The following is a 13,993-nucleotide window of genomic DNA, read 5'->3' on the forward strand; positions in this document are numbered from 1 at the left end:
GGAACCACTACGGCATGAGCCAACGGCACAATACTATCTGCCCAGAGACTCGAGTCAACGACTCCCCTCTGTTAGCGAGACCAAAACTGGTTTCAGGATCCGCCCAGAAGCCGGTGATTGGACAAGCGTACAGCAAACTCGTGGATGATGCGGGATGTTGGACCAATAGAAATACGGGACGGCCATGCCCACCGGACGCTTTTTTCGTCCTGGAATTGAATCGACGCCTGGTTGCGGCGTCTAGTGGGGATGAATCAATTGGCGGCTGCCCTGAAACAGGCCGCAAGATGGCTCCTCCCTTCCCACAGCTGCTGCGAGATACCCTTGCCGATCTCGTCGACCGAGGCACTCGCGATCTCGCGAATTCGATCCGAGTCGGATTCGTGGTAATGGACAGGCAAAGATATATATCAACGAGTTGGTTGTTTATTGCTAGGCATTGTTGTCCCGCGTCTGTTCCCCAATCCTTCCTTTAAATGAAGATCTTTTTCAAAGCGGAAAATTAAACGTTTTTCATCCGCCAATCTAGAATTTTGAATTTTATTTGTCTAATTTAAAGATTATGTTCAATATTAACACGATATGTGCTGTATCGCCCCGATATGCCACTTCGGTCAAACGCGTGCGACGAGAATACTTGCGCATTTGAAAATATCTAATTTTAATCAAAAGATTCCTGAGAGAGATTCGTTTAATCGTGTAAAAAATTATAAACGTCTCGTGTGGTGCAAACATTTCGAAATTAAAAAAATCTCGAGATCCTGAATTTCTATCGTAGATGGTGTGTTATTCCATACGGAATGTCCTATTGATAAAATTAATGAAACGGTAATTCGAGTCTCGAGTGGACGGACGAGCTCGCGAGAAAGAGACACCCCCATGATCACGCGCCACCACTCCCGTGGCAATCCCCACCTCGGGCTTCTTCCGCCCCTCCAGCCCCCGAGGGCGCGATCCTCTTTTAATAAAAGGAGCTCGGAGGCGTTAAGTAATTACATCTATTCTCTGCTGGGGAGGAAATTACCTGCGCTGCGTCGGCGTGGGAAAAATTGGGAAATTAAAATTAACCCCCACCAGGAGCGAGTGGTAACTCGCGCTTGTGCATTCTCTCTCTCTCTTGGATTACTCGCTCGACCGGAACACTTCGTTCTCGAATTTAGGAGGAGCCGGCGGCCATTACCGCTTACGTAATCTTTTTTTGCACAGTGGCAGCGGCGGCGGCGGCAGCTTGTTAGCGAAGTTATTTAGCACGCGATTCGCTCGCTCGTCGACGAGAACCGAGAGAGCGCTCATCTATCATCTCGGAATATTTTTGCCACGATGATATCGAACGATACATTTCTAACTCATTATTTTAAATCTAAACAAAACTCGAGCATTCTTCTAATTCGAGCAGCTGATCTCTTCAATCTCATATTCTTATTATTACAGTACCATATCTTTGAATTTTTCTTTCCTAAATTAAAAGCATAATTAATATTTTAGAATTTATTTCTTTTTTATCGCGAAAAATTGAATTATTTATCGACTACATGTCGACTAAAAATGCGCGAAACCTTGCGCGAGTCTGATCATCCTAGGGAAGAAAAAACGGGGCCGAAAGGGGTGAAGCGGGGCCATGAAAAATTGATCGGATACGATATCTCACATTTAGGTGCATCTCGGTGAAGGAAGCAGAACACGCGCGGGTAATACATCAAATACCCGAGAGCTTCGCGCGCGCGCGCCGACCGTGCTTTAATATAAAACTTAAATAACGATATAGGGAAGGAGAGAGAGAAGGAGAATGCGCCATGACGAAAATGGCGAATAATCTTATGAATAAGTTCTTCGCCCGCTTCAGCTACGAATACCAAAATCGCGCGAAAATCCGCTCCATTAAGACTCGCGATGTTTCCTGAATCGACGAATGAGCCATCGTATCGTTCTCGAACTTACGTCTCTTTAACGTTTAACAGTAAGAAAAAGAAGATTAGATGTTACAATAGTTTATAAAATATTTCATAATTTTCTAGTTTTACGTTTATGCATTTCAAATTCGAATAAAAATATTTTTAAACTTATGATAAATAAATCAATCTAATAACTTTATATATTAAATATCTCTTGTTAATTTCATTCCTATGTTATCATTTTTGCTCACAATTTTATTTTTGTGGATTATGGCGATTGTATCGTAAAGTAAATGCTTTCGAAATAGATTGAACTTTCTGACAAATTTTTCTGTATCGTGTTATTACTGCTAAAGAGAAATAAAAAGAGGGAGAAAGTTGGCCTTTAATCAAGGTCAAATCCTCATTTGGCACATCCTCGCTCGCGCCATCAAATATAATCACCAAAAAGCGCACCATCTTTTTTCCCTCCTCGTCTCTTCGTCAGATCTTCTCCCTCCTCCCCCTGCTATATACACACAGAAATCAGCTTCCTCCCTCCCTTCTATCCTTTAGACTCGTTCTCGCTCTCTCGAATTGAATCTCCGGAAGCGAGGAGAGGGTGAGAAGACGAAGAAGGTTGCCTTGGCAACGACAGAGGGTTTCTCGATGTGGTTGCCAGGGCAACCTGTAACCAGCGACCCCTAAATATGCGCCAGGAACCGCAGAGAAGAGAGTAGGGATTGGAGGAGAAGTGAGAAAGGGAGGCATTTAATATCAAGTTAAATAAAAGCCTTTATCCGCAAAAAAAAAAGAAAAGAAAAAAAATAACGACATGAATTAAAATCAAGTAAAAGGAATAAAAATTATATATTTAACGTCGTGTAATTTTTGTACGTATTTTTGAAAATATGCTCTAATATTCTCTAGCCATTTATTATAAATTAATTACTTAAATTTGTGCTATTGAAAAAATATCGTAATGATATCAATAATAAATAACAATAATTTAAAGATTATCGTTAAAAAAAAGTTGCATTTATTACCGAATGGAAACGATTTTCAGAGTTTCCGATACTAAGATAAAAAGTCCCTCAGCCCGTTAGTGGATCGCGAATAATTTTGCGGAATAATGTGGAAAAGTTACGGGCGACGCGCGCTATTACGTAAAAGTCAAAGCTCTTGTCGGAAATTAGGATGACGCCCGTCTCGAGAGACCGAGCGTACATAATGCGGACGCGGAAAAGACGAGCGAAGAGGAGAAACTGGCGAGTTCCTAATTTACACAGTCGCCGCATCCAGGAAGCCCTTTCCGGCCCGGACGGAACTTTGCCGGCGATTAAAACGCTTTAGTAATTAACTGGGTCTCTTCACATTTCGCGAGTAGCAGTTACCAACGACCGCACCTCGAGACTCCGTCGTCTCCTTCTTCCATTCCACCTTGCCTGCTTGCATTATTCAACCCCTCCGTTATACAAGAGTACTTCTTCTTAGTGAATAATTGTCGAGAGAAAATATAAATCGAAACATACGTGTTACGAAACTGCTTTTATAAAATACGCTAAGAGATACACACATGCGCAGAAAATGTCAATGAGAAGACAATATTTTGAATTAATGATAAAAAGAAGGATAAGCGAGATATCGTCGACCCAACGGAATAAACGAAAATATTATCATCGAGGGTCGACCAAGTTGAATTTTGTTGAAATTTATACAAGAGAAACAACGAGAGAAAAATGATAGAAAATAAAATTATACGTAAAATTTTGCGCGAAACCTTCTCACGTATTAACTCGCGAGAAGATATCTCTCTAAATAATTTCATTTAATTGTATAGCTCGTCTTTCTTCTCTTAACATATTACGTAGCTTATCGGCCAACCACTTATTGTTCGATATACTTCGCATAAAATATCGATTCTATTAATCGGACGACGCTACGATTAGCTTCATCTCCGTCTAATCTTGTTTGGTTTTTCCATCGATAAACGTCGGCTTTTCTCCCTCTCTCATTTCCCTTCTCCTCAACCCCGCGTTCCCCACTTTTCCTGCTTTTCGCACGCGCACACTTACATCGGCTCTCCGGCGAAGAGCACGGGCGCGATAAAGTCTCCAAGTAATTAGCTCGATGTTTACACAGTTTAACGTTTCCCTCGTATCTTCGGCTTTACTCCTACGAGCAGCATCTCAATTAACTTACGGCGTACTTAATTAGCCGGGCCAGCACGCGCGCGGTTCGCAAAGCGCTTTCGAATCCCCCGGTCTTGTCGATCGACCCTTTCCCGGAGCAACGCGAGATGTACCCGGGTACGTTGGCTTCGTTGGCCGGCTTTATCATTCGCGCTCCCAGCGGATCGCGTCGCGAGATTATTCCGGATGGTCGTCTCTCTCAGAAGGATCCTTCGGCCTAATTAACCAATCTTGTATTTTCGAAATACGAGGAAAAGAACATTCGCTTAAACTTCGTATTCATCAATGGAATTTATTCCATTTGCGAGATCAATTTTTATCGCTTGCCCATTTATTTTGGGATACAAAGTTTTATACCCGTCTTCTTTAATCGCCAAAAATGGAATTGAGATAAGAAGGTCTAGCGAGAAAAAATTATCACTCTATTATTTAGTTCTAAATAAACGCGCGTATCGCATAAATATTTAGAACTCATTCGCGATACGCCTTCGACATCGACAAATTGAAACGTTATCGACATCCGGTCGACTCTTTGCTCGTTCAACGTTGCGTAACCCCGATGATATTTCTGAGATCAATGGATCAAACTAGCTCCATATCGACCTTAAGAATTGAAATTTCTCAATGCAATTCCTCTCGACCCCGCTCGCGCTACATCGAATGACGTCCGCGAGGCTTTATCGCTTTATTGCGGTTGTTGATTTTCTTCCGCCGTTCGGTAAAAACGAAATGGAGTAGATGATTAAGCAGGTTATTCCTTCGCTCGATTCTTCCTTCACTCGTGCAAAAAAAAAAAGCTATAATTTTTAAAAAATTATACTATAAACAATAATTATAGAATTTTTCAGCTGTGCTATCGCTTTACTAGTCATATCCTTCTATTATTTATATAAATGTACGATATCGAAGATGCTTACAATTATTATTGTTGTGCCGCTTGATGTGAACGTATATTCAATGATATAATCTAAATTCATTTCACATTATTAAAAATTTTTAAATGTAATAATAAATAAATAAAGAAAATACCATGTACGAAAAATGTCTCTAAAATAGAATTATTTAAAAAAGCATTACAAAAGAAATTTATATAATTTGAGACATGTAATGATACGCAAAAAAAAATAATTTTATTCAATTTTATTTGGTATCGCGAAATGTAATAATTAAATCTACCTTCAAATCTCTAAGGATCTTTGAATTTCATGGATTCTCCTCGGAATTTATTTAATGAAGAGAGCACAACCGCGTGCGTGTCTTACGATGCTAAATAAATTCCTATAAACTTGGTACGGCGTCTCCTCCTACCCACCCTCCTTCCCCCCTATCCCCCTGTTTTTCCCTCCCTCGCTACTGGTGGAACGCATCGTATATATTCGCTGCTTGAGTATTCGGGACGCGAGGACCTGGCAGCGGTACGTCATTCGCTCTGTCGCTAATCAGAACTAACCGTCGACGCGTGACCCGCATCTTCTATCGGCGAAACAAAGAGAAAGAAGAAGCTGTGCGCGCGCGAGACAAGAGAGAAGCCGACGCGGCCATCTTCGCATCTCCGCGTTCTCTCTCTCTCTTTCTCTCTCGCGTTACATCGCCTCGTTTTACGAGCACTTCCTGCCATGCTTGCCATATCGGAGAAAAGTATCGACGCTACACGCATTGATATCAATATCGAAGGGAAGTACGAATGTCTTCAAACCAATAATATATTATCGGGAGGCTATATATGTTCTTCTCTATGCACATTTTCTTCGAATTGCAGTTTTTATAGTCAACTGAAGGATATATTTTTAAAATTAAAATTACACCCGAATAAATATAAATAATAGAATTACATTTCCTCAGTTGTGTGAATCTTAAATAAATCTTATTTTAATATAATCGTTTTATTCAATTTTTTATATATAACTATTAAATATATTAAAAATGCGTGATAAAAATAATATTATATATAATTATTAAAATATATTAAAAATATGTTAAAAATGCACGATGGGTAATGATATCTCTCGACAATTCTTGAAAAAAATATGAGTGAAAATTGCAGGCAAAATTAAAAAGAGAGATGAATACTTTTGACGAGGAAATTAATAAAATGAGAGGAGCGAAGAATGTTTTTCTAGGCTTTTAATTATTTGAATAACGGTGCCACGAACCGATATTACGTCTCGATGGTTAACTCGTTCGCTAGGCGTCTTAAAACTCGAGCAAAGTATAGGGAGGTCAGCGCGGAAGCGGCCCAGCGGATTCCCTTAAATCACCAGGAAGATGGTCGGCCTCTTCGCCGCGTCTCCGAGGATCTCTGTCTCTCTCTATCCTTCTCCGAGCCCTATCGTATCGTTTCTTATCGAACGGTCGATCTATGGGGCCCAGCACCTCGGTGCCGTACCGTTTTCCTCAGCCGAGTCGAAGCCGGTTGGACGCGCACGAACAGCGCGGGGTGCTGGATAATACAGTCGCCAGTTGATTTATGAGTTAATAGTTAACCGGCCGTAAATAATGCTAATCACACTCTTATTATACGTTCCGTGGCCGCGCGGCCGGGAATGTTTTGTCCCGGACTCGTTTCGAAACGATCGTAAGGGCCGAGAGCCCACGATCGGTCGAATCCTGAGCATCGCGGGCTTCTTTCTTTGTCAACGTATGACGATCATCCTTAATGATCCATGTTCTATAAATGTATGTAAGATGGCGAACACGCTGGCGAATAACTTTCGAATTTTTTTTTGCCCTAAATATTACTTTCATTAAATTACTTTGTGTAATCATATAATAATAAAAGGCGCTCAATTTCATATCATTGTTTTATACATTTTCTCTTGTTTCCTTTTATGTGTATCAGAATTGCATATATTTAGCATTTATAAAACGATATTCGATGCCCTGACATTTGTATGCGCGAAAGGGCAGGTATTGAATGCGCCCGGGGAAAATCGAATTCGCGCGCGAGTCACCTCCCTCCAGAGAAAAAGTAAGCCAGAGAAAAAGTAAGCCAGAGAAAATCGGAAATCGACGACGGCCCGTCTAAGCCCGCACGACACAGCGGAGAATAAAATGCCCCGATACATTTTATTTGGTCCGCGCGAATGGTACCATCGGCGCGCTGACGCTGCGCTTTCCGCCCCAAACGAGCGAGAACGGCCGTGGAGGGAAAAAGGCGCCGCCGAAGGGGTGGCGGCGATTCGCATCGGTCGTGGATTTAGCTCGCTTGGAAATCCGCTGCGGATTGTATTTCGAAGCCTTTACACCCACCTTTTCTCGCGCCGATACTTTTCCCTACAAGCATCGCGCGAGCGAGAACGCTTTTAAGCTCGATTACGCCGCCAGAGATTTTCACGTCACGCTCGCTCGTTTGTCGATCCGAATAATAGGAAAATTCCCCGAAATGCAAACCTTGTCCCGCGTGTATTCTCGAGCACTCAAACAAAATCTATTCGCTCTCTCTCTCTCTAAATATGATATAATAAAATATTATATATTTTATATCATATCATCTCTAAAATCAAGTCATCAAACTTCCAGAAGTTGATCTTAGTTTTTGCAATTTTATTTTAATAGGCTTAATGTATCTGTTTTTTTTTAGGGATGTTATAATACAAAATTTTATATAATATTAAAATTATAAAATTAAATTAAATTAAATCGATAAAATTAAATTTGATCCGCGCTCTTTTAAAATCTATCCATCCCATTAGAATCGTACAAAGAATTTTGTGCAATTGTGTTATTTTCTTCGAACAAGCCAATATATATGATTTAGATATTTGATCTGTATTTTAATAAAAAGATGCTCGTATATAAAGAGACAAGATACCCAGCGAGGGTACACGCGGGTTTATATGTATGAGTGCGCGCGAGCAACGAGCCGAGATATTGATATAAACAGGGGGCAGGGCCGAGCTGGAGCGTGCTTTGTAATCAGGGCCCCATTAACATCGAAGGTGGTCAATCTGTGCGAGAACGTTGCCCGGATCGACGGTCGGTTCAGAGCCAGCTATCTCCGAATTTTTCACGCTTTTTATTCATCATATCCTTCATATCCGATATCACGCGCTAACGTCATCCTCCCCGTGGGATGCGCACCTGTCGTGCCACTTACGGAACGTCGAATTATGCTAAAACGCGATCCGATATACCAAACGGACGGATACACACGACGATACCTCTATTTGCATTCGACCGACCGACCATTTTTTCGTATCACCCAATCACGACGAATGTCCGATCTCCGTCTAAATTCGCTCCGAAGAGCGAAGGATTACTCGGACGATGCTTATCGCTCCCGATCGCGAGATATCCGCCCGCGCCGGCTCTTTATTATCTTTGCTATTTCAAAAGTATATCGATTATCTTTCTTATCTCAATATTGTAATACGAATCTTTCTATAAAATTCTTATTATAACTCGGAATAAAGAGATGCACACCGACAAGATTCGCCGGCAGCGAAGATGCATCTCATCTTCCTGAGGATGGTGGCAATCGAAAACTCGCGACGACTACGAGACAGGCGAGAAACGAGGAAGTATCCAATCAAAACGTGGGAAGGGGGGAGGTGGCCGGGGGGAGGGGGGGGAGAGGGGAGAGAAATGGCGTAATCTCGATATTGCCGAGGCATCGGTGCCATCGGACCGTGAGGCTAAGTATACATTTTATCCGTAACGCGTTCGCCATTACCCTACGGTGCCCAGGCCACGGGCTAAGTAACGGGGCCCCGGCGCGAGGGTCCCGAGAACGGCCCCGTAATGCGATGTGTGTGCAGCATAAGTGGCCATCAGCCAACATAAACAATCGCTATGGTAAGTATACGGTGCGACGGAGAGATGCCCGTCTCTCCCGCGCTCCTCCTCCTCCTCCTCCTCCTCCTCTCTCTTTCCCTCCACCGTCCCGCACCACCTGCGCGAGGGCAGGAGGGGGACGAGGGGTGCCCGATAGGGAATCGAGAGACGACGTGCCGCGGCACGCCGCGGTGTAATGGAGCCATTATCGCTGGATAACTTCATCATCGGACATTGGCGTCGTCCGAGGGTATGGAGGGATGAAGGGAAAGGAGCGCAATCTTCCGGTCAAGGGATGGCAAAATCGACCATGGGAACAGCCGACAGTAGCGTCTTGCGATACGAGAAACGAGGGGCGAACAGAGATATTTATTCTCTCTTCTGGATATTTAGATTTTAAAGATCGTATTAAGGCGATATGGAAATTTTACGTTATCTATTCTTACGTTATGATAATGATATCGCTTGTAATCGATTGTAATCTCCTGGCAATACAAAAATGCGTAAATTTATAGATTTTCGGTTCAGAGCCACGAAATAAAAATCTATGGTGGATACGTTATCATGGTATAAAAGATCTGTAATTTTTAACTCGATTATCCGAAAGTTTCGAAGGTCTAATAATATTTTTATAATAGCATAAAATTGTAAAATTAAAAATTGATAATTTTCATATAAAGATAAAAATATCCGAGAAATACAATTATTCTCGACCGTAACGTCTTCGTCGCGGAATCCTGAATTTATAAACACAGCCCTGGGAATCATATCCTCTCGACGTAGTTGTGAGAGCGAACGTTATACACCACTTATTGAAAGTTCGGCGTAATTTAATGCGCGAGAATGGTTTCTCGAACTATATTTGCGGCGTGAAACCTTCACGAGCAATGGGGTTTATTAAAAGCCCAGAGTCGGGAGTTTTTTTCACCAAGGGATATATTAATCACGCGCACACGCACACACACACATAAGCGAGTTCGTAATTAAGGATACTTTCGATCGATTATCCGCCATCGATTTTAGGTACGATCGATTTTAAATCGATATGATTTCATCTTTAAATCTCATTCGTTAGCTCTCTCTTTCTTAGAAATATTTTTTTCGTTTCGTTAGATTAACGTGGGGCCAATTTTGTTAGTTCCATAAATAAAAGACTAATGAGGGAAAGAAAAGTGAAGAAAGACGCGATGTTTAAATCGTTAAATTATATAAATCGCACAATTATTACTCGAGTAATGGTTATTCTTCAATTCAGTACAGTGTGTGTATCCTACGTCTCTTCCCTGACAGTTCTCGCTCGTTCGCGGTCGTTGACATTCGCGGAAAGCTCGCGTTCTAAAAAAAAAAGGGTCGCGGTGCCCCGCGTGCCCTAAAAGTACCGAAGCGGGAAGTGGTTCGTCGACGATCGGAGACACGGTCGATATCCAATCGTTCACCAACGGATATATCACGGCCGGTCTTTTCGATGCTCGATGCGTAGCCAGAGCGGAGAAAGCGAGAAGGACGCCGGAGTGAAAGAGAAAGAGAAAGAGAGCGCGCGCGGCGGGAGATAAGGCCTTTGAAGATAGCCGCAAGGTCAACGTGGAACTGACCCCAGCATCCTGCCCGACTGAATTCGAGTTTAATGAATAACTATTGAATCCCGCCTCTATCGTCGCCAATAAGAGCAAAGAGGCGGCCCGACATCGCTGCTTCGAGAAGGAGGAGAAAATCGCTCTGCCAACTATTTATGTAAAAAGATATCGAACGCGTCAAGAATCGATTAGATCCGGCGTTTGTGCGCACGAGCAGAGAGAGAGAGATAGCCTTCGCAATGTGTGAATTTAGAGAAACAGTCCGCGAGACATTAGCAGACGAGAATTTATTTCGAGATGCCTGGCATTATATCATCGCGATACGAGAGAATCGTGCGATTGCGCGCGTCGGCTTAATTAGCCGTGGCCAATCGGCGTGTCGCGTATTGAAACCATTTTCACGGCGATTGGAATTAAGAGCGAGCCACCAAAATGCCTGAAATACATCGTGGATGGGGAGAGAGAGAGAGAGAGAGAGAGAGAGAGAGAGAGAGAGTAGAGCCCCGTTCCCATGACGTGGAAACGAGGCGTACGTAATCGTGTGTACCGGCAATTCGATGTGGTTAGCTGGCAAGATGGCTAAATTATTTGGGAACGTGCAACACGGTTCGCACGTTTATAATATCCCCGTTGCTCTTTTATTAATCATTCGGTAAAAAATATATATATATATATATATATATATATGAATCTAGTTTTACTATAAAAAGAATAGGCAAGACGTATAATTTTTTATCATATACACGGTCTTGCGATGGCGAGAATTATCATGATTGATGACCAACACTCGAATTTATCGCTTCTTTCAGTCTTTAATTTGTTAATAAAAGTCCAAAGTTTGATTTCTCTCTTTATTATTTTTTGTGTTACCGTGTATTTTTTTATTACTTAAATACTTAAAAATTTTCTAATCATCGAGAAAGAATCTTTTTTATAAAATTACTTTGCATGAATCTGCTTGTCAGCGAGCAGTCTCAGCTTTCTCGTTTTATTTAATCCACCGTGTATCTTAGTAGCCGTTGTAGCGTTGTTTGTACTTCTGTAAAACAGTATCTTCGCGAGAAAGGTTTGTTGTTAAAGGGAGCTTCGGATAATTAAGTACGGCCGCGGGAAAAAAGCCGCCGTCCAGATGTGTCGCGCGCACCGAAATCGGGCGTATCGAATCCCCCCCCCGGTCGAAAAATCCCCCCCGCATTCCCATATTAACATAGAGAGATACGGTCACCCTCCGGTTTCTCGTCTCGCGTTCTCTCGCAGCCCCGAACGGCGGAGAGTAAACGCGCGCGCAGTTTGCATTAAAAGGTGCGCTCTCTAATGGAGGCCTCGCACGCGGCGCCACGTGGCATCGGGTTAAGCAAACTATCGATTATGGGATTTCACGCTAAGCACCTATAGGATTACACCGGCGATGGCCGATAAAGCCACTGGATTTGTTGCTCTTTTCGCGATCCCGCTACAACACCGTACGCCACTCTATCTGATCTGTCTCTCCCCCTCCACGCCCCACCCCGCTATCCACCCTCATTCCCGGTCGCCTACCACCCTCTTTATCATCCTCTCCCCTATCTCGCGAATTCTCCTCTTTTCCCTCTATCTCCATCTCTCTGGCGGATGTGTGACTGTACCAAAACCTTATTTTATTCCATCAAAAATAACGGATGTATCGTAAAGAGACTATAATAATTTACTAAAATAATTGTAAAATAAAGCGATACACAAATATTTGTAATCATGTTTCAATGTATCCAATGTTAAAGATCAAAGAATAATCATTAATTTATTTTTTCGATCCTTTCAACAAACGTCTGCACAACGATATTTTTATACAATAGCAATCGATCGCTGTCAAATCAAATTCCAACAATTGTTGCATTTATTAAATTGACAAAAAATCGGTTCTGATTTCTTAACTTTTAAATCCAATGAAACTTTACCCCGAGACAACTATATACTTTTTCATTTTCCTTTTTCTTTTAAATTCATATTAATAAATCGCTACGTCAATGGTCCGTCCGGAAAAAATCCGGACACTGAAAGATCGACGGAATTTTTTTTTTTTTTTTTTTTTCGGCGAGAAGAAGAGGAGGGGCTCCTCTCGGAAAATTACAGAGACTAGGATGATATCGATTAACGGCGGCGAAGCAAACTAGGCCGCGGCTTTCTGGTCTAAGAGGAAACATAAATCACTCGCGTGTAGAGAAGTAGAGTCGTGAATTCGCCGTTCCGATTTAAAATTCCACCGCGATCTATTTCCGTCCTATCAATCGGCACACTTGTCTCTCGCACTAGGAAGCGACGGCCGGCTATCTCGGCGGCCAATTAACGTTATTCGTTTGCTCGCGCGCGGTCATTATCGCCTGGTATAATTAATATCCTTCGGCAAGGGGGAGCGGCCGAGAAGAAAGAAGCAAGGGGCATAGGAGGAGGATGCAAGGGAAGAGATATCGGAGACGAGCAACTGGTTCTCTCTTGACCGTGACAGACTTCAAGACGCCGCTATCAAAGGAAGTGAGGTCGACCTCGTGTAATCATTAATCGGTCGTCCAAGCGTGGGATAAGCATACTTTCTCTACGATATCGTTATTCGGAAATAACTCGACGAGACGATCGCTTTCGGGGGATCCGTCGTCTCGGAGAGCCGATAAATTCGCGAGGCCGCAGCGCCCGGAGCGGAAGCTTTTTAATCGCGTCGCATGAAACCGGAGTCCCGTCTGTGTGAGATACCGTACTCTTGGGATAACCAATTCCGCGCCACGCCAGCGCGTGTCATTTTAAATCATTGCCGACAAACGTGCCGAACGAGAGAGAGAGAGAGAGAGAGAGAGAGAGAGAGAGAGAGAGAAAGAGAGATGTAGCCCTGCCCAGATCGATCCTGAGACGACGTAATCACTTCGCGATCAACGCTTACTTTATTTAGGATCAGATTTTCGAGAGACTTGCCCATCTAATCAACGATCTAAATTTTAAAAAATATCGATAATCCCGCTGATGCGTCACATGCGTCATCATATCCCCGAACTATCTCCGTCGAGTGAAAATTTTTAAAAGAACACGAAATGCACATCCTCAAAGGATAATGACTAGGAGCGCGCGAAATTTCCGAAGGCGTGCTCGTCGATCAAACGGGAATTTCTTCGACCTCGCACGTGACTTCGTCAACGTTTTGACAACGTTTAGCGAACCGGCTTTCCTCTCCCTTTTAAAGGGATGATGGATGCCCGGCACGCGGCTCGCTTCAACACCCCGACGAGAGGCTCGATGGATATTTAGGACAATTCGCGCGTGCGTCCTCGTACCAAACAATTCATATATCACCTGGGCGACGTCGCGAAATAATAGGGAAATGAATTCGCGCGAAGGATGAAAATCTGCGCGCCTAATCGACGCTCGGTGTTAAGCGAGCGAACGCCGTGTTATCGGTGCAAGTATCGCGGAATCATTTTCATCGGCGAATCTTTTCGAGAAGATCGTATTAGATAATTAATATAATTAAATTCTTTGTTCCTCACATTTCTTATCATTTATCACTTTTTCATTAATTTTTCATTATATTTTTATTTTTTCATTAATCATATGAAAAGTT

This window comes from Polyergus mexicanus, unplaced genomic scaffold, assembly GCF_030449975.1.
Source record: "Polyergus mexicanus isolate NDT 795.1 unplaced genomic scaffold, iyPolMexi1.0 SCAF_3, whole genome shotgun sequence".
NCBI classification, from domain to species: Eukaryota; Metazoa; Arthropoda; class Insecta; order Hymenoptera; family Formicidae; genus Polyergus; species Polyergus mexicanus.